Source organism: Octopus sinensis, linkage group LG3, assembly GCF_006345805.1.
Source record: "Octopus sinensis linkage group LG3, ASM634580v1, whole genome shotgun sequence".
NCBI lineage: Eukaryota > Metazoa > Mollusca > Cephalopoda > Octopoda > Octopodidae > Octopus > Octopus sinensis.
This window is the reverse complement of record NC_042999.1, coordinates 164,308,706-164,324,314: the sequence shown is the minus strand read 5'-3', so window position 1 is coordinate 164,324,314 and position 15,609 is coordinate 164,308,706.

Below are 15,609 nucleotides of genomic sequence, written 5' to 3'. Positions count from 1 at the left end.
AAATCGGTTAAGGTTGTTCATCATTTTTCATCTTAGCTAAAATTTGCCCTGTTGATAATTATGTTATATATATATATATATATAACTGCTAATGACTGAAGCAAATAAAAGAATAGATATATAATATATATATATACACACACACACAAGCACACACGCATTACCATTAGAGTATGCCCATGTGTTCATTTAGTTCTTTAATTAGTCCAAAGCTGTGTTCTGGCAAGATCACCGTAAGAACATCTGATAACATTCATAGGAATATATTATGTGTGCACACATGTTTATAATTCCAGTTTTAACTTTATAAAGTGTTATAAATAGAAAAGGAGGGTTAATCAGTTCACACAGGTGAGACTTTGCATTATATACATTATATACATACATATTCAGACATGTGAACAAAGAAACACGCACACACAGACATAGATTATGTAGTTGAAGATATATATGTATATATCCTTCTTTTATTTAAATATGATGTCTTTGTAATATCAATAAATTGGCTAGTGTTTATGTGTGTGTGTGTGTGTGTATGTATACACACACACACACATATATAATACAATCATATAAGAAGCTACATAGTATTTTTATAAAATATTTCAGTAAGTGTGTTTTAATCACAGATACTTATGGAATACACCACAGACTGGAGATATTTATATTATAATCAATTAATCTGATATTGGAACCATGGCCAAAGAAAGTTAACTCTCACCAGCCCAATGCATTTGGTTGTGAGCAGGTACCACAGTGTTGTATATAGTTCACCATTAATGGTAGTGTGGTTAAAAAGCTCACTTTGCAGCCAAATGGTTTCAAGTTCAATTCCACTGTGTGGCATCTTGGGCAAAAATGTCTTCTACTATAACCCTAGTCCAATCAATGCATTGTAATTTGGTAGATGGAAACTGTGTTGAAGCCCACCATATGTGCCCTCATATATTTGCCACAACACTTGTTACCTCCCACCCCAGCAAACTTCTATATTTCTCTTCATCATTTGCTACAGCCACCTCAATCCTGCCTACTCACCCACTCCATCATCTCACCTATTTTCACTACCCCAATATCACTCAAAGGCATTTTCTGGTACATCTTTGCCTTCATCTATTTCACTATCGCTCTCTTTATCTTAGTCTCAAACTCACTTTCCTTTCTTTTCAATTGCGGTATCCAATGTATTAAAGGCGGCGAGCTGGCAGAAACGTTAGCACGCCGGGCGAAATGCTTAGCAGTATTTCGTCTGCGTTACGTTGTGAGTTCAAATTCCACCGAGGTCGACTTTGCCTTTCATCCTTTCGGGGTCGATAAATTAAGTACCAGTTATGCACTGGGGTCGATGTAATCGACTTAATACCTATGTCTGTCCTTGTTTGTCCCCTCTGTGTTTAGCCCCTTGTGGGTAATAAAGAAATAGGTATCCACGTATTAACTCTACAGTTAGACACCCATCTTTGTCCCTCTGTAAAGTGGTTGGTGTTAGGAAGGGCATCCAGCTGTAGAAACCAGGCCAAAACAGACAACTGAACCTGATACAGCCCCTGGACTTACCAGCTCCTCCTGTCAAACTGTCCGACTCATGCCAGCATGAAAAACAGATATATGATGATGATGATGTCAGACAGACAGACAGAGGGATATGTGTTTGTGTGTGTGTGTTTTGTCCCCTACCTGACAACCAGTGCTGGTTTGTTTACATACCTGTAAATTAGCAGTTCAACAAAAGGGACCAATAGAATATGTACCAGACTTACTGGGATCAATTTTTAATAAGACTAAAAACCTTCAAGGTGCAACTTCGGTATGGCTGTAATCTAATGACAGAAGCAAATATAAGATAAAAGATAAATGTTGTTTGAACTCCAACGTTCTCATGGGTTTCGTTTAAGATAAAAGTACAAATATCACTCAGCTTTCAGTTTCATTACTCAAATCCCAAGATGTACAGAATTGCTCAACACACTTCATACCAACATAAGAATGCATTTGATAGTCTGTTCCAGGAAACAACCAGAATGCTCAATGCATGATTAATTGCCTCTTGTGCTACAGAGGTCTGCAAAAGCAAAACTGACTCAAAATGCAATTCTATAACAAACCACATCGAACTAAGAGATTTCCTAAGTAATTGAACCAAGCAGCTCAATCTCCTTTAACATACCCACTAGTCTTCATATTATAAGAATTGCTGAGCTGTAGGTCAGTAGTATAATCAATATGAACCAGAGTGCTGTTGTTTAGTCTTACCTATAACCATTCCAATATTTCCCCAGTACAGTATAACTAGGACAACACTACCAAGTATAAACTTCCTTTTTTAAAACTGGTAGCATATGACTAGAGGAAGCTTTGGCTGCTATTTATAGCAATTTAAGGCAACTATGTAGAGGCTCCCACACTGGCTCACATGAACCTGGTTAGTTTTGTTGATATTTCTCATTTGCAATGTCTTCATACTTTGTAATTAATAGAAACCACTGTGAGAAGGAAGGGTGAAAGTGGTTTTTTGATTTTTTCATGTCTTGTGGCATTAAGTGCAGTAAACAAAAGGCATAAAGTGGAATTAACAAAAACATATTTCCTACATGTATGTATCCGGGACTTGGTCTTTGTTGATGCAATAATGCTAACCATAATGAAAGCAGAATGTTTAGATAAAAATGCCTATTACATGGCCAATTGAATACCATAACTAACATTGAGTAGATGGGAGGGAGAAGGGTTACTCAACAATAACAAATCACATAGCCATGACTACCAACGTCAAACAGCAGAAACAAATCAGAAAAATTAATTACATTTCTTAATAATTAACTAATTATCCAGCAGGAAGATGCTTCTCACCACACACACAGTGAGAAGCCATTTGCTACAGAACACTAATTAACAGCCACAAAAACTATATCCCAGTATACTCTCACTGATTTTGCTATCCCAGCTATTGAGAGCTCTGCTCTTCTATAATTGTTAACTACCGTTTAAATCCTTCACCATCATTTAAATCCATCCCTGCAACATGGTCAACAAACTTACTAAAAATAGCAGCCAAATTTTCTTCAAAACATGCCTGCCATCTTAAGGACATTAGATAATATCACCCTGGGTTGCTCTAAGTCTTAGCTGGAAGGTTTTCCTATCACAAGACTGATCAAGATTCATAAAGAGCTAAACAGCCACTAAGCTCTCACTTAACTTATGTTTTCCTTCATAACGGTATACCTGAGAAAATTTCCCCTATCATTATCTTAAATTACTTAATTAGTGAGTGGTTCTCTGTTCAAATTTTAGATATCTTCTCGCAAACTCATGTGGTCTAGTGAGTATGTAACTGGACTCTTGATTATAAGATTAGGGGTTAGATTGCCATCCTGAAATGCAGAAAATATGATTGTCAGTGTTATGTTGGCACAGCAGAGTTAACAAGTCAGCAGTATGACCAAAACCTCCAGGCATGGAAAAGGTTATGTTTAGCAGTGGACTGATATACCCTCATTTTACACTTTTTTCCCTTTGCTCCACATGACAAGAATTATTAAAGCCTATGATTTTTCTTTGTATTATGTTTTAATTAATTAACCCTTCTGATACCAACTACCTGAGATTGCTCCTGGTTCTACAATACAAGCTTCCTGTTTTAAGGGGATCTGAATTAAAACTATATCAAAATCTTATCTCATATTCCAAATACAGCATAATTATGACAAAGTTATTTTTCCTAATCCTTCACTATTTTTGAAAGTAATTCAAACAAATTTAGTGTATTTCAACTGAAGTATGGTAACATTAAGTTCACAAGTACCACCACCATCACAGTTACACTTTCCAAAGACTCCTTCTCTAGAACACTTGCTGTGCAGATTTTCTTTCCACCACCAGCACCACAACACCTACCATCAACACTTCAACCTTAACATTTGCACTCAAACTTCTCAGTAATAGAGCTACCACCTTTTCAACAGGTATGCATGGAGAGAGATTTGACAAGGTGGGCTGAGGGGAACATACACAACTCACATCGACTTGAAGTAGTGGACATGTAGTGTTGGATTGCACAACGAAAGACACAGCAATAGGCTGCAAATTCCTGCTTTATGTTATCTCAACCATTCTAGGTGGCACATAAAAAGCACCCAGCATACACTCTGTTAAGTGGTTGGCATTAGGAAGGGCATCCAGCCATAGAAACCATGCCACAACAGACAGATGGAGTCTGGACAGCTTCTTGCTAGTCAGCTCCATGTCAAACCGTCCAACCCATGCCAGCGGACATTAAACGATGATGCTGATGTTGAAGATTCTAGGAATAAAACAATGTGGTCCAGAACTTAGCTGTAAATCACCTTAGAGTATTACAAGTCAAACTTCCCAAGTCTGGTAACTTTGCTACAATACCTGGTGTCTGTTTATTCCCTAGAATTAGGTCAACTATTCAGAACAGCAACAGAATATTCATGTCAGTGATAAATTGCTGCTATTTCCCAAAAGGAAAACAATCGACTGATTAGCAAAGGTTTTTCTTTCATCAACACCCTACAACCACACATCACACATTTCTCTCTAAGCCTCTTCTACTTCTACTATGGCTTCTGCTCTATTAAACTACCCAGACCCTACAACAGTTCTGTCTATTCTTTCAGCATGTTTCACCTTCCAAATTCACTCAGCATAACTCTCTGAAATTCCCACTCCACTCATAGTTTTCCCTCAGATGTTCAAACTGTACATCAGTTGCATGAATCTCATCAGTTTGAGGTACTCAACTCTCACTTTCTTTTGCAAGCCCAGTACTTATTCTATCGGTCTCCTTTTGCCGAACCGCTAAGTAACGGGGACGTAAACACACCAGCATCGGTTGTCAAGCAATGCTAGGGGGACAAACACACACACATACATATATACATATATACGACAGGCTTCTTTCAGTTTCCGTCTACCAAATCCACTCACAAGGCATTGGTCGGCCCGGGGCTATAGCAGAAGACACTTGCCCAAGATGCCACGCAGTGGGACTGAACCCGGAACCATGTGGTTGGTAAGCAAGCTACTTACCACACAGCCACTCCTGCGCCTCTGTTCATTTACTTTTAGTGCTTTCAGCCATTTGACTCTAATCAGATATAAATATGCATCTCCCTAATCTCTGGAGAGAGGCTTTTAAAAATAATGTTCTGCTGTATCTCAAACAACATGGTTATAGTAAGCCTGTTGTCTTACAATATTATGCTCTTAAAAGTGAATGGCCAAATGGTTTCACAAGAACAAGGTCCTTAGGCAAGTGTCTTTCACCATTATCTCAAGGCAACTCAATTAATATAAGAGAAGCTCATTGGACAGACTGTTGTCACACTGATTCTGCCTGGAAATTATATTAACCCTTCAACATCTAAACTGGTCATATCCAGCCAGAATATTCAACCTGTTCTACCAAACAGGTCTGGTCTCTCACATCTATCCAAAATGGCATTCTAAAAGTAAACAATCACATCACTGAAACTTCAAAGCTATGAGATAATGCATGATTAATTCAAAACAATGTGAATAGATAAGCATTACATTTGACAAAGTAATTTGAAGGCTTAAGAGTTAAGATTGCAATGTGTGTGGAATACTCAATCACTTACATTCAATGAACAACTGATTCAGTTGATTGGATAACTGAATCTACATCTTTGAAACTGATGAAGATCCATTTTCTTAGCTCTAGTTTTATAACCATGAGTACAAAAAAAACATAAAATACTCTGAATATGATGCCAGGCAGTTTAAAACAGCTATTTTTATTAGGTGCCTAGAACAGAGTTCATTTTGTAGTGAGTATTTGGGCCAGGTCTCCGGTTTGAGGAGGCCTTGAAAAACATAAAGGACCATGAGTATTGCACTGTTCACTAAAAACAAAACAGTCTCAAGTAACTACTGCTACCAACAGATAGGTGAAGTGAATAGGATAGAGAATAATATTCCTGCCCAGCTGGTTATCTTATGCTATGTCCATCCAATTAGACTGCTGCCTGACTATGAAAGTCAGCTGGAAGGATTCTTCTGCCCCTGGCTAAAGTAGGTGACATAAGAAGCTTTATTAGCAGATGTAGAAGTAGAAAGGGACAGCAGCTGCTATTGGGGTGGTGGTGGTGGGCATGGCCAGATGGTGTTGGGGGGATTAGGTAAAGGAAAATGATTTTGGCAGGTAGAAGTGACTACTACTACTACTTACTAGTAGTAGTAGTAGTAGTAGTTAGTAGTAGTAGTTGTTGTTGTTGTTAATGTTGGGGTAGTGGTGACTGGTGGCAGTGATAGTGACTTGTTTAACAGTAGAAGTGATTTGTGGTAGCAATTGTGATATTTGAGGCGAGTGTGGTACTGGTAAATGTTAGTGATAAGAGTAGTTAATGTAGTAATAATAGAAATAGCGGTTGTAGTAATAGTAGTAGTAGTAGCTGCGGTGTTAGTAATGATGGTGATGATAAATATGATGATAGTGGTGAAGCGAGTGGGGTCGTAGGAGAACTATATCTGTGATGGTAGCAGTATTAGACGGGGTGAAACAAGTTATGTACTGGGGTGGGGGTAGTGATGGCGATGTTGCTTCGTAGTCCCAAGTCAACCCTGACAGAGGGGATCTATGAACTAAGGCGTTCAAACCGTGACCATATCTCGAATATACAGGCGAATTTATCCTGATTTATGATTAAAGGGTACGCTTTGAGAGATTTTCACTACTATAACTAGCAGGTCGATCGACCAAACAGTTGGTGTTTTTGCTGTTGTTGCCCAGATAAGCCTTGGGCAACAACAGGAGTGACCATTTTCGTCTTTATAGGGAGTTGTATGAAGGCCCTCGTTGTCCAAATGTGTCCTTTCCTCATTTAAAACAGTCATCTGAAGGAAACTCAGCTTGTTTTTCATAGATTTAATGACCACGCAGATGATCTTCGTTGTTGATGTTACTTCTTTAGTATTTACTGTTGGAAATGATAACGAGAAGGACCGGCATAAACAGCTTTGGCATGAGGTAACGAGAAGATCTCTTTGTTAGTTTAATTCGTGCAACGACCGAGTTTATCTTCTATCCCTAGAAAAAATATAAGATAAGATTTGCTGAGTCGATCAGCTGTAGTGAATCTCCAGCACTGGACAAAATGTGACGCGATATTGGGTCGTGATGATAGGCAACAACAGTACAAAAAAGCTTCCAGTCAACTGTTTGTCAAAATCCTAAGGCCTCGCTTAACACACATTTTATACAAACCCACCAAATGTAACACAAGTTTTCTGTATCACTTTTCAAAGCCCCTTTAGATTTCAGCTATGAACCTTAAAGTTTTACTTTAGCTGTCTCCTTTTTAATGTTGCATTAAAAACACCGGACAGAGGTGTGCGTTTGTATACATACATGCCCGGCGTGAGAGGTTAGCGCGCATTTCATGGAAGTGAGAAAAACGGAATTAACCGCTCATTAATCACCAACCTACAACTACATATACATATTAAACAAGACAGAACTTACCAATAGTGGTTAAAAAATCGTATTTTTCCAATTTGTTTCCGTTTTTCTCGTCGTCTTTGTCAGGTAAAGGTGCATCTTTCATGGTAGATCCATGTTTTCGAAGGCGAGCCACTCTGGCAGATGCCATGGCTTTCAAGAGTTATTTCCTTAATTGTACACACTTATATTTTTTTACCCCCTTCGAAAGGGAAGACACAAACAAAATGTTACAGTAATAAAATGTATGTGTGGGCGCGCGAGTGCGTGTATATGAAAATTGAGTGTAGCGGAAAACTTATTTATGATCGGGCAGACTATAATTGGTTAATTTTTTCGTTTTAATTAAGCCGGTACTGTGAACATTCCGATGTAAATGAAGTAATGGGCCATCTACTAAAAAGGAACTTCCAGCAACAGTCTCCTTTCAAAACGATATACTTGTTCACAAACTAACACAAATAACATACATACACATGCAAACACATCCAACATATATTTGTGAATATAATCAGTCAGCAATACCTGAACTTTCTGTTGCACAAACCGCAAGGTGTAGGGACAAGTCTAATTCTAAACATTTTGATAAATCCGTTATTGATGTTAAGTCACCATGTGTGTGTGTGTGGTAGGTGAGATAATAGCGATGTCGGTGACGTGAGTGAAGAATGAACCCCAGTCGCTGAACGGCGGGAGGGAGTGTGTGCGTCGTGCGAAACTTTCAATAAAGAGAAAAGACCCTGGGAACTTTTCCAATGCTTGATATTTTTTTCTTTCCTTTTAAGTTGATGTTGTTAGGAGTGACGAAAGAGTTGACTGTACTTTAGTTTTGCATTTGTGGAGCAGTTTGTTCAGGGGTAAAATTCAATGTTAGTGTGTTTACTGTTGCTTTAAAACACGTAGAGAGGAAAGGAGGTGAGACAGGCAAGACTATCCACAAAACATTGTACAGAATTCACAATCTGTACGTCTGGTGCTGAGGTGGGTATGAAGTAGGCAGTAAGAATGTGTCGGTGTTTAAATATATGTAAATAGATGGTAATGTGCTTGTGTGTGTAGCGGGAGGCGATGTGTATGTATAAGAGTGTAAATATATATACAGCGGAAAGATGTGTGTTTTTGTTTACTGTGTAAATCTATGTATGTGTGTATAGAGAAAAGAAATGTGTGCGTCTAACAGGTCATTGCGCTTGTTGATCTAAACCCATCCAATAAACAAACTGTAAAAGGGGGAGAATAAAAATCAAGAAGGAAAGAAAAAGACAGGGGATGAGTAAGAGCAAATGAAGGAGAAGCTGGCTGGGGAGAAAAAGACTAGAGAGAGAGAGAGCGACAAAAGGAGAGAGGAATACAAATAGTGAGAAATAAAGAGATAGTGAGAGTAGTGACTATATAAAGTTGTGTAAGTAGAAAGACGAGAGTTTAGCAAGCTGGCAGTTGCGTGCGAAAGGAAGGTAAGAGAAGTCGTCCTGATTGCCAGAGATCAGGGCAGAGTGAGAGGGTGAGTGCCTGAAATAAAGGAGAGAGAGAGAAGGAGAAAAGAAAACAATTTACAATAAGAAAGAGAGCAAATTGTTTTCTCCCGCCATCGCCACAAAAAATGTTCAGAACAGAAAAATAAAGAGATGCAAACAAAACAAAAGAAAAAGAGGAAAGAGTATATGGTGCAAGAGAGGAGGGGAGAATAAAAAGAAGATAAAGAACGAGTGACAGTTCACTTGGAGAAATATAGTGAGTGAAGAGAAATGAAATAGAGAGGAGAGAGAGAGACCGTTCGCTGTTGACACGACTACTATCAATGCTTTACTACGGAGGTGAGACCAGTACGCAGTGTAAGTGCTAGAAATTGCAACTTAATTTCCCTCATATCAACACCGTTGCTTTAAAAACGGACATATTCGATAAAGCAGTTCTAGACACGTTATGTCCGAAAAAGATATTGTTGTCACAGCTGGCAGGCCGATGATCCTGTGTCTGTTCGATCAACAACTTTTAGTTACATGGAAAAAAAAAAAAAAAACAGAAAAAACACGCAGTCGTTGCCATTATGAAGAGACTATCGACCAGCAGCAAGTGTGGCCGAAGGAAGCGACAGCTACACCAACATCATGTTAGTATATCAAATATCTATACTACAATCGTGACTAATATAGGAAGAGATAAGGCTAACATCGTCCCCATCATTGCAGTCACCATTACAGTAAGAACGTCTCAGCACTTTGTAAATAGGAATGGGATGGCGAATAAAGAGAAGCCTCACCATTATCTCCGCCGCCTTCATTACCAACATTATTCTTTTCTACTCTAGGCACAAAGCCCCGAAATTTTGGGGGAGGGGGCCAGTCGATTAGATCGACCTCAGTACGCAACTGGTACTTAATTTATCGACCCCGAAAGGATGAAAGGCAAAGTCGACCTCGGCGGAATTTGAACTCAGAACGTAACGGCAGACGAAATACCGCTATGCACTTCGGTCGGCGTGCTAACGTTTCTGCCAACTCGCCGCCTTTCATCACCAACATTATTGCAAAGGAAAAACTCCTCCTCCGTATATTACACAATGGTTTCAAATGTTAAATTGTTGGCATAAGGCCAAGAATTTGGGGGACGGGTGTCAGTCGATCTCATCGACCTCAGTATTCAACTGGTACTTATTTTATCGACCCGGATGAAAGGCAAAGTCGAACTACTCAGAACATAGCGACAGACGAAATGCCGCTAAGCATTTTGTTCGGCGCGCTAGCGATTCTGCCAGCCCGCCGCCACCTTATCGAACGTTACACAATATCACTAATACAACTTTTGTGTCTCTATAGACCGGAGCTGATCCTGGTTTCCGAAGCTAAGCGACTTGGAGTATGGGACTCCCTACATCCTCGAACGGGACAGTACAAGCTACTACTGGTATTCATTTTCGGCTGAGTAAACTGGAGCAACTCGAATAAAGTGCTTACGGACTTTACGACCCTCAACCCAACTCCCTAACCATTTGTCCACGTTTCTTTTCATAACACTAATCCCACCACAAAAAAAAAATTAATTACCTCACCACCCTTTTTAAATTTACAACAATGCCCACCACCACCCAGTTATCATGATGCCGAGAAACACGACTCACCATCATATGACCACCACTAACGAAACATCATGACAACAGCACCACGGTAATTTCCTATTTGACAGTCGTAAAATCGAAACTGATTTAGTTACAATTTCAGTTTAGCTCGATTAGCATGTCTCGTGGACGCCCTGCTGATCCCCGTTTTATTGTGAATCCCAAAGAACTACAGATCAACCGATAATCAATGAAAGACATAATTACGACACTGGCTCGATCTTTGTCAGATTCAGCGACTTGTATTGCCTGGTGTGTGCTCAGCGTGGATTGTTGAAGAATTCTCACTTGTGCCCAGAGCAAAACTTAATTCAAAGTCTAACATTTTACATCACTTTTTTACTCGCTGTTCGCATCATGTACCAGTTATGATTATGAAATATTTTATTGAAATAAACCTTTTGGATCACTGATTTTACGAACGTCACATAGGAAATTACCTACCACCACTATTATTAACATCAGAGAAAAATAGGGAATAAAAGACATCTATATGCCATACCATCACCTACCTCAGTGCCCTACTTTTGTTTTATTATCTTTGAAATGAGTAACAAAATAATGAGCAGAACATCACCACGTAGAATTTTCATGGTGAAGACTGGTTGTGTTGATGTGTTTAAGGTGGAAGTACCTATTTAACGTAGTGTCATGTCTTATAAAATCACTGCTCGAAGCTGTTAAATCATACATTGCTAACACATTTAGGAAAGCTAGTGACCAGGGCCGAATGAAAGTAGCAGCAACTCAAGCAGTCATTCGAAGTATCATGTATTATCTTGGCACATGTTTTGCGCTTCGGATCTGCGAAATAAAAGAGAGAATTGAAAATAAACAAATATTGTGGTACTTTTTCCAACTGTGCTCTGCGTTCAGATCCTATCGAAGTCAACTTTGCCTTTTACGCTTTTGGGGTTGGTAAAAAATGTTTCGAACCAGAGCGGTGGATTAGCAGAACTGTCAGAAAGTTGGGTGAGACACCACTTGCTCATTGTGTTGATAGAAACGACTCTGACACTCAACAGTATTTGCCCCAAGATGACGGCCTTTCACTTGGTATCATGGAGGGAAAACTTGCATGCATGAGCAACAGTTAGTCTTGCTCAAAAAACCATGCCTATGTGTACGATTATAGAGGCATGATCAACTTTGACTGGGGGAGGTCCTACACACTCACTGGTTTTTGCCCTTGTGAAATTTAAAAAAACAACACTTGTACAGGTTCCAGAATTCAACTTGACTGTATAATGGAACTGAAGGTTTAGATACCTGTGGAGTATCTCCTCTCATTATAATTGTTTTGTAGTTTCAAGGAGCTGGCACGGGTCGCCGATTTGTGACGTCCGTGCGAAGTGAGGTGATGAGAATGGCTCCTTAGTACATTACACGGTTGATACAATAAATATAAATAGAATAATGCATATATGTACCAGAGGGAAATAAGAGACACAATCGGGTAGAATGTTTAAGAGAAGATTTATTGATATGTGAATGTGTGTGTGTCATATGTACAGAATAATAGACAGACCGCCATAAGAGTAATATGTATGTTGTGTATGTAGGCATAGATGTATGTGCGTTGGCGATGAAGAAGAGACAGTGAAAGAGTCTGTAGCCATCGAAGTGAGGAGTAAGTTCATAGACACAAGAATGATAAACACCAGTTGCGACGATGATGCAGAGCCGGCTGCGGTACATGTCGTACGTGAAGTTGTGGTTGTGGTGCTGCTGCCTGTGTCAATTTGTACAGAAGTTCTCGCAGATTGTATATTCATTGTTGATCCATGGTGAAGTAGTTCGCGAACAGTGCAGTGTTGTAACCTGTAAGCTTGTTGGGTTGTGTACGTAGAGATGTTGACGTTAGGACGAATGGTTGCGGAGGAGCTGGAGGTCGCTGAAGACTGTTGGACGAAGTTGATGAGTCTCCACGCTGATGTGTTGTCGTTGGAACTGGCGGTGTCTTGTGTGGTCAGTGGCCAGACTTTAAAAGGTCTGGAACCGAATGACATCGAGACGAGGAAAAGTTATGTTTTTTATAAGGAGTTGTAGGCTTAGCTGAGGTAGAAAACAGGCTGTCACACGTGACCTTATTTGAAGGCTGCGATTGGTTGGATTGCATATTAGCGCGCGATAGAGCAAGGGACAAATTGCGCCAATACCAACCAATCAGAGTAGTGGACACAGCAGGGTCCAAAATGCAGCCAAAGGCTAGCTGTTATCTACTCTGTTCGTATGTATGTATATATAATAGAGAGGAGAGGAATTTCACTCAAGTGCACGCTACAACTGTGACACCAGCATCCCAAGGGCCAGACCAGAATACCCCTATTACCTCATCAATAAAATTCCACGCTTTTAAAACAATAAGAAAAAAACAATAACCACTACCAACGACGGTCCAGATCTCGAGAAAGTTTCATCAGAATAGGAGCACAGGATATCTCATAAGTATCATTCCTCTGGATTGATCTGGCACATATAACCCAGAGGTACACGAACTAAAGGAATATAGAATAAAGTGTTCTAACTAGACACAATGGAATGCTAATAATAAAATTGAAATTTTGCCCTCGGAGTTAACTCCTACACTATCTCTTTACTCCCACGTGTAAGAATCAGTTATTAGAGTCTGTGGGGAGAAGTAAGCTAGTTACAATAATATAGCAGGTGTCAATGCAACTGAGTATATTTCTTTAATTTGCAAAGATCGGTGCATTTGGTGCTCAAATTTAACTTCTGAAAGTATGTACTGCATAAATGAACATACATAAATAGGGGGTGAGTGCAAAAGCAGGTATACAGTTATGAAAAAAAGAGAAAACACGTACAATACTCCTTGGCTGTGTGGTAAGAAGCTTGCTTCCGGTTGAAGACTTTGGTCGTGACTTTTGTGCTCTTTGAGTTGTCATTTTTATTGTTGAAACTGTTAATTATTGTAAACTGTTGTTGAAAATTGTTTTTGTGAACTGTTGCCTATTTGCAGGCTATGGTGGACAATTCCTCGGCATTCCGAGGAATAGTGAAAATTTCTGTAGCCATTTGACAACCGTTTATTCGTGGATCCATCAACGGAGTGCATTTTTAAATTTAGCCTTCGTAGTTAAACTGCATCCCAACCCCAAACGGGGATGGGATTTGAACAGTTGTTCCTATTACGAGGAATTTATTTTTGAACAGTGTGGGGGGCGGGGGGAACCTACAATTTTCTTTTGAAAAAAAAACTGTATTCAGCCGTTGTAGGCTCTTTATTTGAGCTACGCCCCTCTCCCTGACAGGGGTGGGATTTGAACTTACGTTAATAATAAAAGAAAAAAATTTGGAAATAGGGAAACCTAAGTTTTTTTTCTCGTGTGTTTCTTGCTAATTTATCTCACCGAAACATCAGTTGAGATAATTAGAGAAAAATGCTTTGGAAGTTAACCAGCCTCCAAAATAGGCTTTGCAGCAGTCGCCACCGTACAAACAGAAAATCCGGAAATCCCATCGGGGGACCTCCAGGAAATGATCCAAAGAATGACGGAGGCGGAGGGGGATGTAAAACTATCGCCTTCCACTAACGCAATAGAAAAAAAAAGCAAAAAAAAAAGAACCATTGCTTTTAAAACGTTTTGTCCGGAGGTAAAAGAAGCTGGCACATATGGACCAGATTGAAATCGGAAAGTGTCTTGCTCCAAAATATAAGGACTCTCCAAGACAATGTGCTTGGATAGGAGAAACGTTATTTAAAGATCTGAAGGGGAGGCATCCAAAAGTCATTTCTAGGCTAAAAGACCTTCCAAAATATCTAAGGAAAGCAGAAAAAAGAGGGACCCCTCAAGAGACGTGAGGTCGGTTCCTATATCGCCAACAAAAAAGTAAGTAGAACCTTTACTTTTTCTTAAACTAACAACATTTAACCTTGATTGTTTAAATGTGCATGGTCTGATCTCGAAGTAGAAGCAAGCATGTTTCCTTGACGACTTCAAATCACATGATATATATGTAATGGTTGCTACAGAAACCAAGCTGGATAGGCTACAAACCTTCTCGGCTCTCCTGAATGGCTATGAGAAAATCATGTCTCCTGGCCAGACCAGAGGTCGAGGGAGTGTAGTAGTCCTGGTCCGAAAAGACTTGACTCTGCAGTCGAGTACAGTCTTTGTGGACCCTGAAGGTGGGCTGGTTGTCCTTGATGTGACAAACAGCAACTAGGCCTTCAGGTTGATCGGTATTTATGCGTCTTGTACAAGAAGGCAGCAAACTGATTTCTATCGATGCCTAGAGAACTTTCTCGTGGCGTCTAAGACATTAGTTGTATTAGGAGACTACAATGCTATCTTGGATGCACGCCTAGATAGGTATTAACTCACGCTTCATCGATCTGTTTAAGCGTTTTCAGCTGGCAGATGGTTACAGACTTGATCACCCGAACATCCCAGTGTAGACCTGGATGAATGGTGACGGGAAGCTCAAGTCTTACTTAGACAGGATAGTTATAAGGATTAGAGATATGTTTAGCTTTAGCTGTCCACAGTTTGTTCAAGTCGCCTACACTGACCATAAAATGGATAAGTGCAGGCTGAACATAGTGCCCATAGACAGGGATCCGGCTACTGGAAGCTGAACAAGTCTATTTTGGCTTGAGAGGCATACCGTAACCGGATTAAGGAGTTAGTGAAAAGGGCATTAACTGGAACCGTGGTGAATAACCGGTGGTGGTTTGCCCTAAAAAGAGTCATACGTTTTGAGTCCATTAGATTTAGCCGTCCGTTAAGTTTAGATAAGGCTATAACAGAAGGGAACCTACTTAAGGCTTTAGAAGAGGTATTGAGATTGGGTACTGCATCCCAAATTCTGGCAGCGAGAACGGCCTTGGACCGTTACCTCAAAGCCAAACATGAGGGATGCAGGGTTCGGGCTAAAGTACATGCATTTGGCTGCGAGGGAATTAATGTTGCCATGTAGACCCGTACGGTAGAGACCCAGCATAGCAACGGTGCCATAATCAAAATGAACGTTTGGTCAAAGG